General features: G+C 40.8%; 1 long non-coding RNA gene across 1 annotated transcript; it reads right to left on the bottom strand.

Moving 5' to 3' along the window:
* Positions 1-1047: 1047 nt before the first annotated feature.
* Positions 1048-1895, bottom strand: LOC144957438 (uncharacterized). Its single transcript, XR_013642166.1, has 2 exons — positions 1416-1895; positions 1048-1348 (listed from the first exon to the last, which is right to left on the bottom strand). It is a non-coding gene; the product is annotated as an uncharacterized LOC144957438 (long non-coding RNA).
* Between the last annotated feature and the right edge of the window lie 15562 nt (positions 1896-17457).

Below are 17457 nucleotides of genomic sequence, written 5' to 3' on the forward strand. Positions count from 1 at the left end.
AGTAAAAGGTTTATGACTCAGTGAGTAGAAGCACTGGTGGTAGGGACTCAGTGTCAGTGAGTAAAAGGTTTATGACTCGGTGAGTAGAAGCACTGGTGGTAGGGACTCAGTGTCAGTGAGTAAAAGGTCTATGACTCGGTGAGTAGAAGCACTGGTGGTAGGGACTCGGTGAGTAAAAGCACTGGTGGTAGGGACTCGGTGAGTAAAAGGTCTATGACTCAGTGAGTAAAAGCATTGGTGGTAGGGACTCAATGAGTAAAAGCTCTATAACTCGGTAATAGCACTGGTGGTAGGGACTCAGTGTCAGTGAGTAAAACGTCTATGACTCAGTGAGTTGAAGCGCTGGTGGTAGGGACTCAGTGGGTAAAAGCTCTATGACGGTAATAGCACTGGTGGTAGGGACTCGAAGAGTAAAAGCGCTGGTGGTAGGGACTCGGTGAGTAAAAGCTCTATGACTCAGTGAGTAAAAGCGCTGGTGGTAGGGACTCTGTGAGTAATAGCGGTGGTGGTAGGAACTCAGTAAAAGCACTGGTGGTAGGGACTCGGTGAGTAATAGCGCTGGTGGTAGGGACTCGTGAGTAGAAGCACTGGTGGTAGGGACTCAGTGAGTAAAAGCTCTATAACTCGGTAATAGTAATAGCACTGGTGGTAGGGACTCAGTGTCAGTGAGTAAAAGGTCTATGACTCAGTGAGTAGAAGCTCTGGTGGCAGGGACTCAGTGAGTAAAAGCTCTATGACGGTAATAGCACTGGTGGTAGGGACTCGAAGAGTAAAAGCGCTGGTGGTAGGGACTCGGTGAGCAAAAGCTCTATGACTCAGTGAGTAAAAGCGCTGGTGGTAGGGACTCGGTGAGTAATAGCGCTTGTGGTAGGGAATCAGTAAAAGCGCTGGTGGTAGGGACTCAGTGAGTAAAAGCGCTGGTAGGGATTAAGTGGTGTCACTGATTTTACGACATTAGAATATAAAGAAATTTACAACTACAATCGGACTAATGATTTTACAAAAGGTCCCCACAAAAGTATATCTTTAAAATATTAAACAAGTCTGTTGTTTAAATTAATTTATAATTTTATTTTAAAAGATCAAGAAAATGTCAAAATAAAAATGAAAGTTTTGACAACCAAAATGTACCTATTCCGTAACATATAAAGACACACAAACAAATCTTGTCTTCTTGCTCCTCTGTAATCTTGACACAGCATTGCTCTGATTTCAACTTAATGTCTTTTTTCATTTTCATTCTTTGTAAAGTATTAAATTAGTATTAGGCTGTGTATTACTTCACTCTTAACATTATTGTGCGGTAACCAAAAATTTTCCCTAATTCAGTTTCTGAAAAGTTGGCCACCTGCTCTTAACATTATTGTGCGGTAACCAAAAATTTTCCCTAATTCCGTTTCTGAAAAGTTGGCCACCCTGGGATAACCATGACCCTCATCATCAATGCACATAACATTCACAAGTGGATACAAATATCGATTTACTTTGTATGTTGCATCCATAACAAACACATCACAAAAAACACTCAAATCACGCCTCATTCTTCCCGTTACATAAAACAAATACTCAAAACCACCATCCTCATTCACACTGAACTTTGTTACACCTCCTTCCTCCTCTATCTCTCTCAGTAATTCCTGTACCGTCTCAATGTCCGTCCTGTCAATATCAGTCTTGAACAATCTCCGCTGCAAATCTTCGACATCTTTAGGCAATACATTTTATCCTTGGCTTGATTGAATGTATTGCCTAAGTTGGGTTGTGGACACCTTTGTTTTAGCCATAGCCCAGGGGTGAGAATGACTGGTCACTAAAAAGGAGGACATTTTTCAGCGCTAAGATCAAGAAGCATCCATGCAAAAATAACCTATAAATTTAAATTTCATTAAAATATATTGTGAAGCAATCCACAATGTATCTCGCAGCAATTTCTGACACCACTCGGAGGAATTTCAAAAACTGAAAGTGTAATTATAACATGGTGGTTGTAGTAATGGTAGTCGTAGGTATGATGATGTGGTGGTGGTTGTAGTAGTTGTGGTAGGGATGATGTGGTGATGGTTGTAGTAGTAGTGGTAGTCGCCACATTTCCCTTATTCACAGATTCACTAATGCCCACCTCCCATTGTTTCAAGTTGACCAGAGACGCCAGCTTAAAATTTCGCTCACATAAATTTCAGAAACAACTCCGAAGAATTTCAATGCTTAAACAGGAATTTCTGCAAACTAAATATAATCTAATGAGATCTATAATCATCCCAATACCCCTTGTTTCAAATCAAGTAAAGTTCCAAAACCAATTTCATTATGACGTATAAAATATAAAAATGAATGGCAGGGGTGGTGGTAATAATGATATGATGGTGGATGTTGTCCCGGTGGCAGTAATGATAATGATGATGTATGTAGTTGTGGTGGTTGCAGAAGTAGTGGTGGTGATATTAATGTGTTGGAGGAGGTTGTAGTAGTGGTGGTAAGGATGTGGTAGTGATTGTTGTTTTAATGGTGATAGTGTTTTGATGTCGTCGTCGTGGTGGTGGTAATGATGGTGATGATGATGATGTGGTGGAGGTGGTTGTAGTAGTGGTCCTTCATGAAATGATGGTGTGGCGATGGTGGTGGTTGTAGTAGTAGTAGTAGTAGTAGTAGTAGTAGTAGTAGTAGTAGTAATAGTAGTAGTAGTAGTAGCAGCGGCGTAGCCTGGTCATTTAGGAGCATGGGGCTGGATTTGAGATGGGTTGTCGCATATATATATATATATATATATATATATATATATATATATATATATATATATATATATATTATATATATATATATATATAGAGAGAGAGAGAGAGAGAGAGAGAGAGAGAGAGAGAGAATTTGATGCACTCAATTATTTTACCAAAATTTGTATGTTCTTTGTAACTTGTTCATCATGCCTGGCTAAAGATAAGCGATAGCCACTGTCAATCTGTGCACCTATGTGAAGAGTACCAACGGTTTTCAATCTAGTGGTGATGGTTCAATGCTCTCTGTGTTAAATTTTTCAAACAGGTAAATCCACTTCTTGTCCAAGACAATTCTGTATTGCTGTTATCGCCAAACAAAATACAATTAAAAGAAAATAAACTCTTATTTTCTATTCTCACCGATAGCCAAGGAAAACGACTATACCAATCTTTATCAAATTAAATGACCGATTCTGTTTCCCGTCTTTAATAGTGAGTACAAAATCGTTTGGTTGATGGGGACCGAGACTTTTAATCAAAAGTTTATTTTCCCTATTCAAAGAACTGGTATTGATGGTCAACAGATAATCAACGTGATTCATCACACTTAATAATAGCAATTAATTAAAATTTTAAAAACAAACACTGCACACATCAGATTAACACACTCAAGTTAAAAGGGACAATGGGGAATTCAATATCACATGCCTGACACGCCTCGAAGAGGGATGAGTAACAGGTACAACACGATTGCCATCAATGGAACAATTAGGTCATTGTGTGTGGCTGCGAGTAAGAAAGCCACAATGACTCAGTTCAACGTCAAGATGCCTCTTGATGCCCACAGTCATAGCACACGGCAAACGTGAAATGCATCGCCTGGTTGTACCATGGGAATATGGCTGGAAGCCTTCTCCACCTTTAAAGCCACACGCTGTACTGATTGGTCAGGGGCACGAGTACAACTCGAGCTGTAGTAAATTCAAAGCGGTGTGATTGGTTCAAGTTTTGAGGCTCTGTAAGGGTTTTTTAACACCAGGTCAACAATGAATTTCATTGTTTGTGAAACAGAAAAATTAAAAGTGTGACTTTTTATTGTTAAATTCTTACATACTTTCAAGACAATGACGACCTGTGGCTTAGCCTTAATAGCCTTTAAGGCCCTACGCCACTGAGTAGTAGTAGTAGTAGTAGTAGTAGTAGTAGTAGTAGTAGTAGTAGTAGTAGTAGTAGTAGTAGTAGTAGTAGTGGCATTGATGTGATGATGATGATGATGATGACGATGATGATGACGATGATGGTGATGATGATGATGATGGTAATGATGATGATGATGGTGGTGATAAGGTGTGTACTTGGAGATGAAAAGAGAGATTGATGGCTGATGTGAAAAGGATATGATCCACTTTATAGATTTAAGTTTGTCTGACAGAAGGAAGAATGTGTTTGTGTGTGTGTGTGTGTGTGTGTGTGAGAGAGAGAGAGAGAGAGAGAGAGAGAGAGAGAGAGAGAGAGAGAGAGAGAGAGAGAGAGGGAGAGACAGAGAAATGGAGAGAAGAGAAAAAATGAGAAGAGAGAGAGAGAGAGAGAGAGAGAGAGAGAGAGAGAGAGAGAGAGAGAGAGAGAGGAAATAGAGACTGCTCCAATTGAATATAGTGATAGCTACAGAAAGGTTAGGTTAAAGTATTGAGTGAACGTTATTGTTATGTGTGTTGTGTTTTATTTGTTAATCGTAAATATTAAGTTAACGAATGTTTCATGTTGGCAATTGCCAGGACATTAACATTTAATTGAATCATATGTGTGTGTGTGTGTGTGTGTGTGTGTGTGTGTGTATCACTGTTAAGTATAGGAAGATGAAAAATGAAAACATATTGAGGCTAAAGAACTGGGTGCTCTTTACTGATTTGTGTGTGTATGTGTGTGTGTGTGCGAGGGAGAGAGAGAGAGAGAGAGAGAGAGAGAGAGAGAGAGAGAGAGAGAGAGAGAGAGAGAGAGAGAGAGAGAGAGAGAACTCAAAGTAAATCTAGTGATGAGCACAGAACGATGATAGTGAAAAATTAATGAGGCTAAAGATCTGAGTGAACTTTATTGATTTCTATGTGAATGTGCATATGTGTGTATGACAGTTAGAGAGAGAGAGAGAGAGAGAGAGAGAGAGAGAGAGAGAGAGAGAGAGAGAGAGAGAGAGAGAGAGAGAGAGAGAGAGAGAGAGAGAGAGAGAGAGAGAGAGAGAGAGAGAGAGAGAGAGAGAGAGAGAGAGATTGAAGTCAAGGTGTTTGTGATGACCTGTTATTGGTAAGTAGTGGAGGATGAACATGAAAACTAATCGGGACTAAAGAAATAAGTGTGCTTTATTGATTTGTGTGTCTATGAGTGTTTGTGTAAAGAAAGATAGATGGATAGAGAGTGAGAGAGTTTTGAGCTATTAGTTCGAAGGGTTTTACGGCGCTTGCTTCACTTTTACTTGTAGGTCATTTCAGCACCACTTAAAAGGTAAAAATGGGGCTGTAAAAAAAATATAGATCAAAAGTAACGGAGAAAAGGTGAGACTGGTTTAAATAGGTGACTTCAAACTAACTACATTGATAGTTTGATCTTGGAGTCCGTTTGTGAGAAACGGACACCAAGATCAAACTATCAATGTAGTTAGTTTAAAGTCAGCTAAAAGTTTCACCAAGACACAAGCACAGAATCCTTGTGAGCGTAATACAAAATTTAGAACAACAAATCTAACGTCACACAAAAGAGAGATGATTTACGAGGACAAACACATCATCTCCCAAAAACCATGACTATACATTTAATTGCTTCCCTCCCTGCCAATGAATCTGGCCGGCCAGGAAAAGGATCAAGCCAAGACAAAGACAGAAAGCAATTCTGATCTATGCAAGTAAAGATCCCACCAGGAAGATGATGTGATAGTGGTGCTTGCACTAGAGGTGGTACTGATTATAATGACAGTGATGATGTGCAGAGACGCCAACTTTAAATTTGGCTCACAGGAGTTTCAGACACCACTCGTAGGAATTTCAATGCCGAAAGAGGAATTTCCACACACAAGAAAAAGGAATTGGAATGGTATTTGGCATTGTGTTTACATATTGTATAGTTCTAAATAGATAACTGATTAGAATTATATTATGATACATAAACATATTGTCAAATACAATCCCAAAGTTTCCTTATTTTAAATGAAGTAAAGCGCCAAAACCTGATGGTAGAGATTGTAGTACTGGTGGTAGTGAGGATGATGTGGTGTTAGTGGTTGTAGTAATAGTGGTAGTGATGAGGAAGATGTGATATTGGTTGTAGTAGTAGTAGTGGTGGTGGTAGTGATGATGATATGGTGGTGGTTGAAGTAGTAGTGGTAGTGATGATGATGTGGTGGTGGTGGTGGTTGAAGTAGTAGTTCTACTGTTGATGATGTGGTGGTGGTATAGTGGTTGTAGTAGTTGTGGTCGTGATGATAATGATGTGGTAGTGGTTGTAGTAGTGGTGGTAGTGATGTTGACGTGGTGGTGATGGTGGTTGTAGTACAAATGGTAGTGATGATGATGTGGTGGTGGTTGTAGTAGTAGTGGTAATGATGATGTGTTGGTTGTAGTAGTTGTGGTAGTGATGATGATGTGGTAGTGGTGGTAGTTGCAGTGATGATGATGTGGTTGTGGTGGTTGCAGTAGTAGTGGTAGTGATGATGTGGTGGTGGTTGTAGTAGTATTAGAGGTTGTGATGATGATGTGGTGATGTTGGTTGTAGTAGTAGTGGTAGTTGCAGTGATGATGATGTGGTGGGGGTTGCAGTAGTAGTGGTAGTGATGATATGGTGGTGGTGGTGGTGGTTGTAGTAATAGTGGTAATGATGATGTGGTGGTGGTTGTTATAGTAGTAGTGTTAGTGATGATGATGTGGTGGTGATGGTGGTTGTAGTAGTAGTGGCAATGATGATGTGGTGGAGGTGGTTGTAGTAGTAGTGGTAATGACGATGTTGTGGTGGTGGTGATGGTTGTAGTAGTAGTGGTAGTGATGATGTGATGCTGGTGGTTGTAGTAGTAGTGGTAGTGATGATGATTTGGTAGTGGTAGTTGTAGTGATGATGATGTGGTTGTGGTGGTGTAGAAGTAGTGGTAGTGATAATGTGGGGTCATGGATGTAGCAGTAGTGGTAGTGATGATGATGTGGTGGTGGTGGTTGTAATGGTGATGGTAGTGATGATGATGTGGTGATGGTGGTTGTAGTAGTAGTGGTAGTTGCAGTGATGTGGTAGTGTTAGTAATGATGATGTGGTGGTGGTGGTTGTTGTAGTAGTGGTAGTGATGATGATGTGGTGGTGGTTGCAGTAGTAGTGGTAGTGATGATGGTTGTGTAATACTAGGGGCAATGATGATGATGTGGTGGTTGGAAAGGAGGGGGGGGGGGGGTATCCTTGGAACAAATTGACCTCACCGGAATTTGACGGAAGTTGCCCGGAGCCCGGAATTTTTTGCTCCAGACCGGAGTTTTTTTCCGGTGAAACCGGAGTTTTGGCATCACTGTGATGTGGTTGTGGAGATGGTGTTACTGATGATAATGTGATAGTTGCTTTTGTAGTGGGGATGGTCATGATGTCATAATGGTTCAGGAGTGAGAATGACGGGTCACGAAAATGGAGGAAATTTTTCAGCGAATAGTTCAAGAGCCATCTATGCGACGATAACGTAAAAATTTGAATTTCATTAAAGTCTACTGAGATGCAATCCAAAATGCGTCTCGCAATAATTTCTAACACCACTTGGAGGAATTTCAAAAGTTGAAAGTGTAATTACACTTTAGGCGGAAGATTCTCAGCCCTGGACCATGGGGAGGGAGTGGCAATGATAATGGACAAATGCCTTTGCCTATACTCTACAATGATTGCTTACCTATGGCCTCAATACCCATTTTCTCTAGTGTGCTAGTGCTATCTCATCTCATGTAGTTCCATATCTGAAGCAGACGTCGGAGGTCATCTTCCGCCAAGCTGATCTATCTCTTGCCAATTCTATTAAAGCAGCGCCACCTTTCTCAGCTTCATCTGTCCAAGTTCTTATCCCTTTCAAATACGTTATTCTTTGTCTTCCTCTTATTCTTTTTCCATTCATCTTTCCAGTCAAGGCGAGTATTTCCAAACCAGGGTGGCGGATAATGTGTCCTAAAAATTCCATTTGGCGTTTGATGATTTTTGTTATCAGTGATCTTTTTCTGTTTGCCATTTCTAAAATTTCTTCATTTCTTTTCCTTTCCATCCATGACACCCTCATCATTCTTCTGTAAAACCACATTTCCACTGCCTCCAGTCTTTTAACCATGGTCTTGTTTATGGTCCAGCTCTCACAACCATATAGCTAGTGCTATAACAAAAGTAAAAACTAACGTGCTCACGTGCGCATGTGAGTGTTTGCGTCATATTATGGTGACATACTCGTAAGGTTCAGTGAATCTTTCACCCACTACACACTCGACTAATATGACAGCCGGTGTTGTTTCGTGATTGCGCAATGAGGACCCTAAATGATGGAGATTGGGGGGAGGGGGTGGACACAGGCGTTTATTGTTTTCAGTTTAGTTCGCCAGGTAAATCTAGCCAGTCTAGTGATGATGAGTCATAGCTTTACACTGAGAGAGGGAGACAATTTTTTCGCCGTTTTGATCGATTTTTTCTGAATTTCAAACTAATGTAGTATTGCGGTTATTATGTGTAGCAAAACTATTTTTATACTACAAAACAGTTTATTAACAGAGTTTTCATTGATTATAGAATCATAATTATGATGGTGTTAAAAAGCAAGAGGGAAAACCCATGAAATTGATACATAAATCTAAGTGAATTAAAATTTTTAAGATAATATTTTAACATGTTCAACACTTAAAATTTTAAAATTAAAGTAATGGAAATAATGTTGAATATCTGTAGAATGTAGACATATAAATTTTATACCAGTAGATTGAGGCGTTTTTGAGATATCAGTTCACCTGTACGTAAAAGTAAGGATTTTGAGTAAGGTAAAATTGAAATCCAATCACAGCATTGTCTGAATAGAAATTTTTTAATAAACCAGAAACATAGTCAAATGTGATTCACTTATATTTATCCCAGAATCAACGAATTTTAAGAATTCCATTAAAAATTGTTATATAAGGACATTCATTTAAAGACAATCAAAACCACTAAGAAAATCTTAAAGAGTTCTTATAATTTTCATAACCTTATTTTTGAGATATTCATGCCCATTACTTTTTTTCATGTACTTGACTTGCACCTCTTTTAATTTGTGTGCCATATAGACTGCATATAGCACATCACTGGTGAAAGATTAGGATCATATTCACCTGATTAAGTATTGTTTCTTGTTCAGAGTTTTCTCATTGAAACAAAGGTATCAATACCTGCATCGCATTTCTTTGAATTATGTATAAGTGAGATACATTTCTCGCAAATTGAAATATTTAAATATGTCAGAATTTCACATTTATATTTATAGCAATTGTTGATAACGCCTAGAGTCTTTTAATCCTCTCAGCACGGCTCTGTACTCTTTCACAACAAATTCGACATATTTCATTTGTACTGGTGTGATGACCGTCTTCAGTGTGTCTCTCCATAACCTGAACAGAACTTAAATAAGTAAATTTAAGAAATATCTAAAATTTCCGCTTAAATTCAATGAAATCAAATTAAATAAATGTCTCTTATCATCACTATCTAGTTTTATTATTGGGTTTCTAAAATATCATGAAATATTCTCCTCTTTGTTGGTAACAAAAATAATTATTGAGATTCCTTTCCACACCCTCTATTCTTAAATCCCTGAATCTACATAATAAAGTATATATCATATGAAAGATAATTTTATCTACTTTTCTCTGATCCCTCACACTCGATGGTAAAAAGTGTTGGTTTGATATTTTGAATTTTTAAATATTTCGTAAACTTATAATTTTAATATTTATTTCATTAAAAACTCTGATTATTCAAAAGAGCAAAACACAAACTTATCATTTAATGATGAGAATAAAAATAATTGCGTCTTGTAGAGGAAAAATTGGCCTTTCCATCCATGTATGTTTGAAAATTATGAAAAAGATTCTGCGTCCACAACGGGCTGAGAAAATTGAGTATTTTGATGAAATTTCTACTACTCTCTGCCTGAGAGAAATTCAAAGCGATGAGATTTACCTGCAGACATAATTTATTGCCAGTGCACCCCGTCTTGACAGGTGTTATCACTGTGGTTGACGGTGGATTGTTTACATTACTTGACGGTAGCCTGTGAGGGAAGAAGTAACTAAAGTGAAAGTTTGGGCCCTATTTAAACGGCTGTGTGGAGAGACTCCCTGTCTATCTTCGCCTTTGTCGTAGAGATCCAGATTGATCAGTTTATCTTATCTGGACAAGCTCAGGGACGGAGTTTATCTTAAACGTTTTGAATTACGAATGATATGGAGCAGAAAAATCGGGAATAGCCTCAGAGCTTATTTTAAGCGAGAGTTTATTTACAGGGACTGCAGTGTAATTATTTGAGAGTTGCTTTCGACAGCTGTGCCGTTTCAAGTTTGTGTATCTGAGTTTAGAAGGGTTTGTTTTATGGTTACAAGGAGAGAGAGGGAGAGAGAGAGAGAGGGAGAGAGAGAGAGAGAGAACGAGAGAGGGGGAGAGAGAAAGAAGGAGAGAGAGAGAGGGAGGGAAAGGGAGAGAAATAATGAGGGAGAGAGAGGGAGAAACAGAGAGAAAAAGAGAGAGACAAGAGGGGGAGACAGAGAAAAAAAGAAAGAGTGAGAGGGGGAAGAAGAGAGGGAGAGGAGGAGACAGAGGGAGTGGGAAGGTGGGAGAAATAGAGAGAGAGAAGGAGAGAGAGAGGGGGAGGGAGGTAGAGAGATGGAAGGACAGAGAGAAAGAGAGAGAGAGAGAGAGAGAGAGAGAGAGAGAGAGAGAGGAATAGAATGACAAAAAAACGTTGTTGCATCTGATAGGGAAAGGGAGAGAAATAATGAGGGAGAGAGAGAGAGAGAGAGAGAGAGAGAGAGGGGAGAGAGAGAGAGAGAGAGAGAGAGAGAGAGAGAGAGAGAGGAGGAAGAAACAGAGAGAAAAGAGAGAGACAAGAGGGGGAGACAGAGAAAAAAAGAAAGAGTGAGAGGGGGAAGGAGAGAGGGAGAGGAGGAGACAGAGGGAGTGGGAAGGTGGGAGAAATAGAGAGAGAGAGGGGGAGGGAGGTAGAGAGATGGAAGGACAGAGAGAAAGAGAGAGAGAGAGAGAGGAATAGAATGACAAAAAAACGTTGTTGCATCTGATAGGGCGTTTGAATCTCCTGACATATTTTAAATTGGGCTCTCTTCTTTGTGTCCTTAAGTAAGACAGGTAACTCTATTCAACTCCAACTCCAGTGAATAATTTTAAATACTGTGCATAAATCGCATTACAAGGGGGAGAACAAGCCGTAGCTTCAACGACACTTGGCGTATAGAGCAAATTATAACTTCTGCTTGGTGTCATGCTATTGAATTTATTCGACGACAACGGTGTTACTGATATGAAACTCGTGTATGGTGAGAAAGTGTTAGTTAAGACTTTTCCATAGATCAACGTGACGTAGTTGATAAAACCCCGGCCATTTATTTGCCACTTTCTCAAACTGCTCATACTCAAATTATATAGGGTTTTAGTTTAGATACACATGACCTACATACCGACTTCGTGGATGAGACCATGGGGAGGGAGTGGCAATGATAATGGACAAATGCCTTTGCCTATACTCTACAATGATTGCTTAGCTATGGCCTCAATACTCATTTTCTCTAGTGTGCTAGTGCTATAACAAAAGTAAAAACTAACGTGCTCACGTGCGCATGTGAGTGTTTGCGTCATATTATGGTGACATACTCGTAAGGTTCAGTGAATCTTTCACCACTACACACTCGACTAATATGACAGCCGGTGTTGTTTCGTGATTGCGCAATGAGGACACTAAATGATGGAGATTGGGGGGAGGGGGTGGAGAGACTCCCTGTCTATCTTAGCCTTTGTCGTAGAGATCCAGATTGATCAGTTTATCTTATCTGGACAAGCTCAGGGACGTAGTTTATCTTAAACGTTTTGAATTACGAATGATATGGAGCAGGAAAATCGGGAATAGCCTCAGAGTTATTTAAGCGAGAGTTTATTTACAGGGACTGAGTGTAAATTATTGAGAGTTGCTTTCACACTGTGACCGTTTCAGTTTGTGTATCGAGTTTGATAGGTTTGTTTTATGGACAAGGAGAGAGGGAGAGAAGATGAGGAGAGGAGAGAGAGAGAAGAGAGAGGGGGAGAGAGAAGAAGGAGAGAGAGAGGAGGAAAGGGAGAGAATAAAGGAGGAGAGAGAGAAGAAACAGAGAGAAGAGAGAGGGACAAGAGGGGAGACAGAGAAAAAAGAAAGAGTGAGAGGGGGAAGAAGAGAGGGAGAGGAGGAGACAGGGGGAGTGGGAAGGTGGGAGAAATAGAGAGAGAGAAGGAGAGAGAGAGAGGGGAGGGAGTAGAGAGGAGGAAGGAAGAGAGAGAGGAGAGAGAGAGAAGAGAGAGAGAGAGAGAGAGAGAGAAGAGAGAGTAGGAGAGGAATAGAATGACAAAAAAACGTTGTTGCATCTGATAGGGCGTTTGAATCTCCTGACATATTTTAAATTGGGCTCTCTTCTTTGTGTTCTTAAGTAAGACAGGTAACTCTATTCAACTCCAACTCCAGTAAATAATTTTAAATACTGTGCATAAATCGCATTACAAGGGGGAGAAACAAGCCGTAGCTTCAACGACACTTGGCGTATAGAGCAAATTATAACTTCTGCTTGGTGTCATGCTATTGAATTTATTCGACGACAACGGTGTTACTGATATGAAACTCGTGTATGGTGAGAAAGTGTTAGTTAAGACTTTTCCATAGATCAACGTGACGTAGTTGATAAAACCCCGGCCATTTATTTGCCACTTTCTCAAACTGCTCATACTCAAATTATATAGGGTTTTAGTTTAGATACACATGACCTACATACCGACTTCGTGGATGAGACCATGGGGAGGGAGTGGCAATGATAATGGACAAATGCCTTTGCCTATACTCTACAATGATTGCTTAGCTATGGCCTCAATACTCATTTTCTCTAGTGTGCTAGTGCTATAACAAAAGTAAAAACTAACGTGCTCACGTGCGCATGTGAGTGTTTGCGTCATATTATGGTGACATACTCGTAAGGTTCAGTGAATCTTTCACCCACTACACACTCGACTAATATGACAGCCGGTGTTGTTTCGTGATTGAGCAATGAGGACACTAAATGATGGAGATTGGAGGGGGGGGGGTGAGAGGACTCCATTGTCTATCTTAGCCTTTGTCGTAGAGATCCAGATTGATCAGTTATCTATCTGGACAAGCTCAGGGACGTAGTTTATCTTAAACGTTTTGAATTACGAATGATATGGAGCAGGAAAATCGGGAATAGCCTCAGAGCTTATTTTAAGCGAGGGTTTATTTACAGGGACTGCAGTGTAATTATTTGAGAGTTGCTTTCGACAGCTGTGCCGTTTCAAGTTTGTGTATCTGAGTTTAGAAGGGTTTGTTTTATGGTTACAAGGAGAGAGGGAGAGAGAGAGAGAGGGAGAGAGAGAACGAGAGAGGGGGAGAGAGAAAGAAGGAGAGAGAGAGGGGGAGGGAAAGGGAGAGAAAAAATGAGGGAGAGAGAGAGAGGGAGAAACAGAGAGAAAAAGAGAGAGACAAGAGGGGAGACAGAGAAAAAAAGAAAGAGTGAGAGGGGGAAGAAGAGAGGGAGAGGAGGAGACAGAGGGAGTGGGAAGGTGGGAGAAATAGAGAGAGAGAAGAGAGAGAGAGAGGGGGAGGGAGGTAGAGAGATGGAAGGACAGAGAGAAAGAGAGAGAGAGAGAGAGAGAGAGAGAGAGAGAGAGAGAGAGAGAAATAGAATGACAAAAAAACGTTGTTGCATCTGATAGGGAAAGGGAGAGAAATAATGAGGGAGAGAGAGAGAGAGAGAGAGGGGAGAGAGAGAGAGAGAGGAAGAAACAGAGAGAAAAAGAGAGAGACAAGAGGGGGAGACAGAGAAAAAAAGAAAGAGTGAGAGGGGGAAGGGGGGAGGGAGAGGAGGAGACAGAGGGAGTGGGAAGGTGGGAGAAATAGAGAGAGAGAGGGGGAGGGAGGGTAGAGAGATGGAAGGACAGAGAGAAGAGAGAGAGAGAGAGAGAGAGAGGAGAGAGAGAGAGAGAGAGAGAGAGGAGAGAGAGAGAGAGAGAGAGAGAGAGAGGAATAGAATGACAAAAAAAACGTTGTTGCATCTGATAGGGCGTTTGAATCTCCTGACATATTTTAAATTGGGCTCTCTTCTTTGTGTCCTTAAGTAAGACAGGTAACTCTATTCAACTCCAACTCCAGTAAATAATTTTAAAATACTGTGCATAAATCGCATTACAAGGGGGAAAACAAGCCGTAGCTTCAACGACACTTGGCGTATAGAGCAAATTATAACTTCTGCTTGGTGTCATGCTATTGAATTTATTCGACGACAACGGTGTTACTGATATGAAACTCGTGTATGGTGAGAAAGTGTTAGTTAAGACTTTTCCATAGATCAACGTGACGTAGTTGATAAAACCCCGGCCATTTATTTGCCACTTTCTCAAACTGCTCATACTCAAATTATATAGGGTTTTAGTTTAGATACACATGACCTACATACCGACTTCGTGGATGAGACCATGGGGAGGGAGTGGCAATGATAATGGACAAATGCCTTTGCCTATACTCTACAATGATTGCTTAGCTATGGCCTCAATACTCATTTTCTCTAGTGTGCTAGTGCTATAACAAAGTAAAAACTAACGTGCTCACGTGCGCATGTGAGTGTTTGCGTCATATTATGGTGACATACTCGTAAGGTTCAGTGAATCTTTCACCCACTACACACTCGACTAATATGACAGCCGGTGTTGTTTCGTGATTGCGCAATGAGGACACTAAATGATGGAGATTGGGGGGAGGGGGTGGAGAGACTCATTGTCTATCTTAGCCTTTGTCGTAGAGATCCAGATTGATCAGTTTATCTTATCTGGACAAGCTCAGGGACGGAGTTTATCTTAAACGTTTTGAATTACGAATGATATGGAGCAGGAAAATCGGGAATAGCCTCAGAGCTTATTTTAAGCGAGAGTTTATTTACAGGGACTGCAGTGTAATTATTTGAGAGTTGCTTTCGACAGCTGTGCCGTTTCAAGTTTGTGTATCTGAGTTTAGAAGGGTTTGTTTTATGGTTACAAGGAGAGAGAGAGGGAGAGAGAGAGAGGGAGAGAGAGAGAGAGAGGGGGAGAGAGAAAGAAGGAGAGAGAGAGGGAGGGAAAGGGAGAGAAATAATGAGGGAGAGAGAGGGAGAAACAGAGAGAAAAAGAGAGAGACAAGAGGGGGAGACAGAGAAAAAAAAGAAAGAGTGAGAGGGGGAAGAAGAGAGGGAGAGGAGGAGACAGAGGGAGTGGGAAGGTGGGAGAAATAGAGAGAGAGAAGGAGAGAGAGAGGGGGAGGGAGGTAGAGAGATGGAAGGACAGAGAGAAAGAGAGAGAGAGAGAGAGAGGAATAGAATGACAAAAAAAAAACGTTGTTGCATCTGATAGGGAAAGGGAGAGAAATAATGAGGGAGAGAGAGAGAGAGAGAGAGAGAGAGAGAGGGGAGAGAGAGAGAGAGGAAGAAACAGAGAGAAAAAGAGAGAGACAAGAGGGGGAGACAGAGAAAAAAAGAAAGAGTGAGAGGGGGAAGGAGAGAGGGAGAGGAGGAGACAGAGGGAGTGGGAAGGTGGGAGAAATAGAGAGAGAGAGGGGGAGGGAGGTAGAGAGATGGAAGGACAGAGAGAGAGAAAGAGAGAGAGAGAGAGAGAGAGAGAGGAATAGAATGACAAAAAAACGTTGTTGCATCTGATAGGGCGTTTGAATCTCCTGACATATTTTAAATTGGGCTCTCTTCTTGTGTCCTTAAGTAAGACAGATAACTCTATTCAACTCCAACTCCAGTAAATAATTTTAAATACTGTGCATAAATCGCATTCCAAGGGGAGAACAAGCCGTAGCTTCAACGACACTTGGCGTATAGAGCAAATTATAACTTCTGCTTGGTGTCATGCTATTGAATTTATTCGACGACAACGGTGTTACTGATATGAAACTCGTGTATGGTGAGAAAGTGTTAGTTAAGACTTTTCCATAGATCAACGTGACGTAGTTGATAAAACCCCGGCCATTTATTTGCCACTTTCTCAAACTGCTCATACTCAAATTATATAGGGTTTTAGTTTAGATACACATGACTACTACGACTTCGTGGATGAGACCATGGGAGGGAGTGGCATGATAATGGACAATGCCTTTGCTATACTCTACAATGATTGCTTGCTATGGCCTCAATACTCATTTTCTCTAGTGTGCTAGTGCTATAACAAAAGTAAAAACTAACGTGCTCACGTGCGCATGTGAGTGTTTGCGTCATATTATGGTGACATACTCGTAAGGTTCAGTGAATCTTTCACCCACTACACACTCGACTAATATGACAGCCGGTGTTGTTTCGTGATTGCGCAATGAGGACACTAAATGATGGAGATTGGGGGGAGGGGGGGAGAGACTCACTGTCTATCTTAGCCTTTGTCGTAGAGATCCAGATTGATCAGTTTATCTTATCTGGACAAGCTCAGGGACGGAGTTTATCTTAAACGTTTTGAATTACGAATGATATGGAGCAGGAAAATCGGGAATAGCCTCAGAGCTTATTTTAAGCGAGAGTTTATTTACAGGGACTGCAGTGTAATTATTTGAGAGTTGCTTTCGACAGCTGTGCCGTTTCAAGTTTGTGTATCTGAGTTTAGAAGGGTTTGTTTTATGGTTACAAGGAGAGAGAGGGAGAGAGAGAGAGAGAGAGAGAGAGAGAGAGAAGGAGGGAAAGGGAGAGAGAGAGAGGGAGAGAGAGAGAGAGAGAGGGAGAAACAGAGAGAAAAATAGAGAGTCAGAGAGGGGGAGACAGAGAAAAAAAGAAAGAGTAGAGGGGGGGAGGGAGAGAGAGGGGGAGAATGAGAGAGAGAGAGGGGGAGAGGGAAGGTGGGAGAGAGAGAGAGAGAGAGAGGGGGGGAGGGAAGTAGAGAGAGGGAAGGTGGGAGAGGAAGAGAATGACAAAACAAAACCCTATGTTGCATCAGATAGAGCGTTTGAATTGAAATACACTTTTCGTTACTTGCGCCTCTATGTGGTCTTGTGGTGAGACATAGCTATTGGATCGGAAGGTCCTGAGTTCGAGCCGCGCTCGGCGCATAGTTGAGTCCTTGGAAAAGACTCTTTACTCACATTCTCTCAACGCAATCATGTGTAAAATGAGTACCTGGCCGTTTGCAGCGCTGAATATCTGAAAAAAAATTGTAATATCGCCTGAAAGGAGTCTTGTCACATAATAATTGTTGCTGTTGGACACGGACCCCATGTAAAGCGCTTTGAGCACGTTTATTGGATATTGCCCTGTATAAAAAGCTCATTTTTTTTTGTTTTGCTATAAAATGATGTACCAAGTATATAATTGACACAAGGGATAGGCATCATCATCATCGTAATCGTTACCATCATCATCATCTTCATCTTCATCATCATCACCATCATCATCATGGTCATCATCACCATCATCATCATCATCATCTTCATGATCATCATCACCATCAACATCGTCAT

The sequence above is a fragment of the Berghia stephanieae genome, chromosome 12 (genome assembly GCF_034508935.2).
Source record: "Berghia stephanieae isolate SIO BIC M18660-M18661 chromosome 12, UCSD_Bste_1.3, whole genome shotgun sequence".
In the NCBI taxonomy this organism is placed as follows: domain Eukaryota; kingdom Metazoa; phylum Mollusca; class Gastropoda; order Nudibranchia; family Aeolidiidae; genus Berghia; species Berghia stephanieae.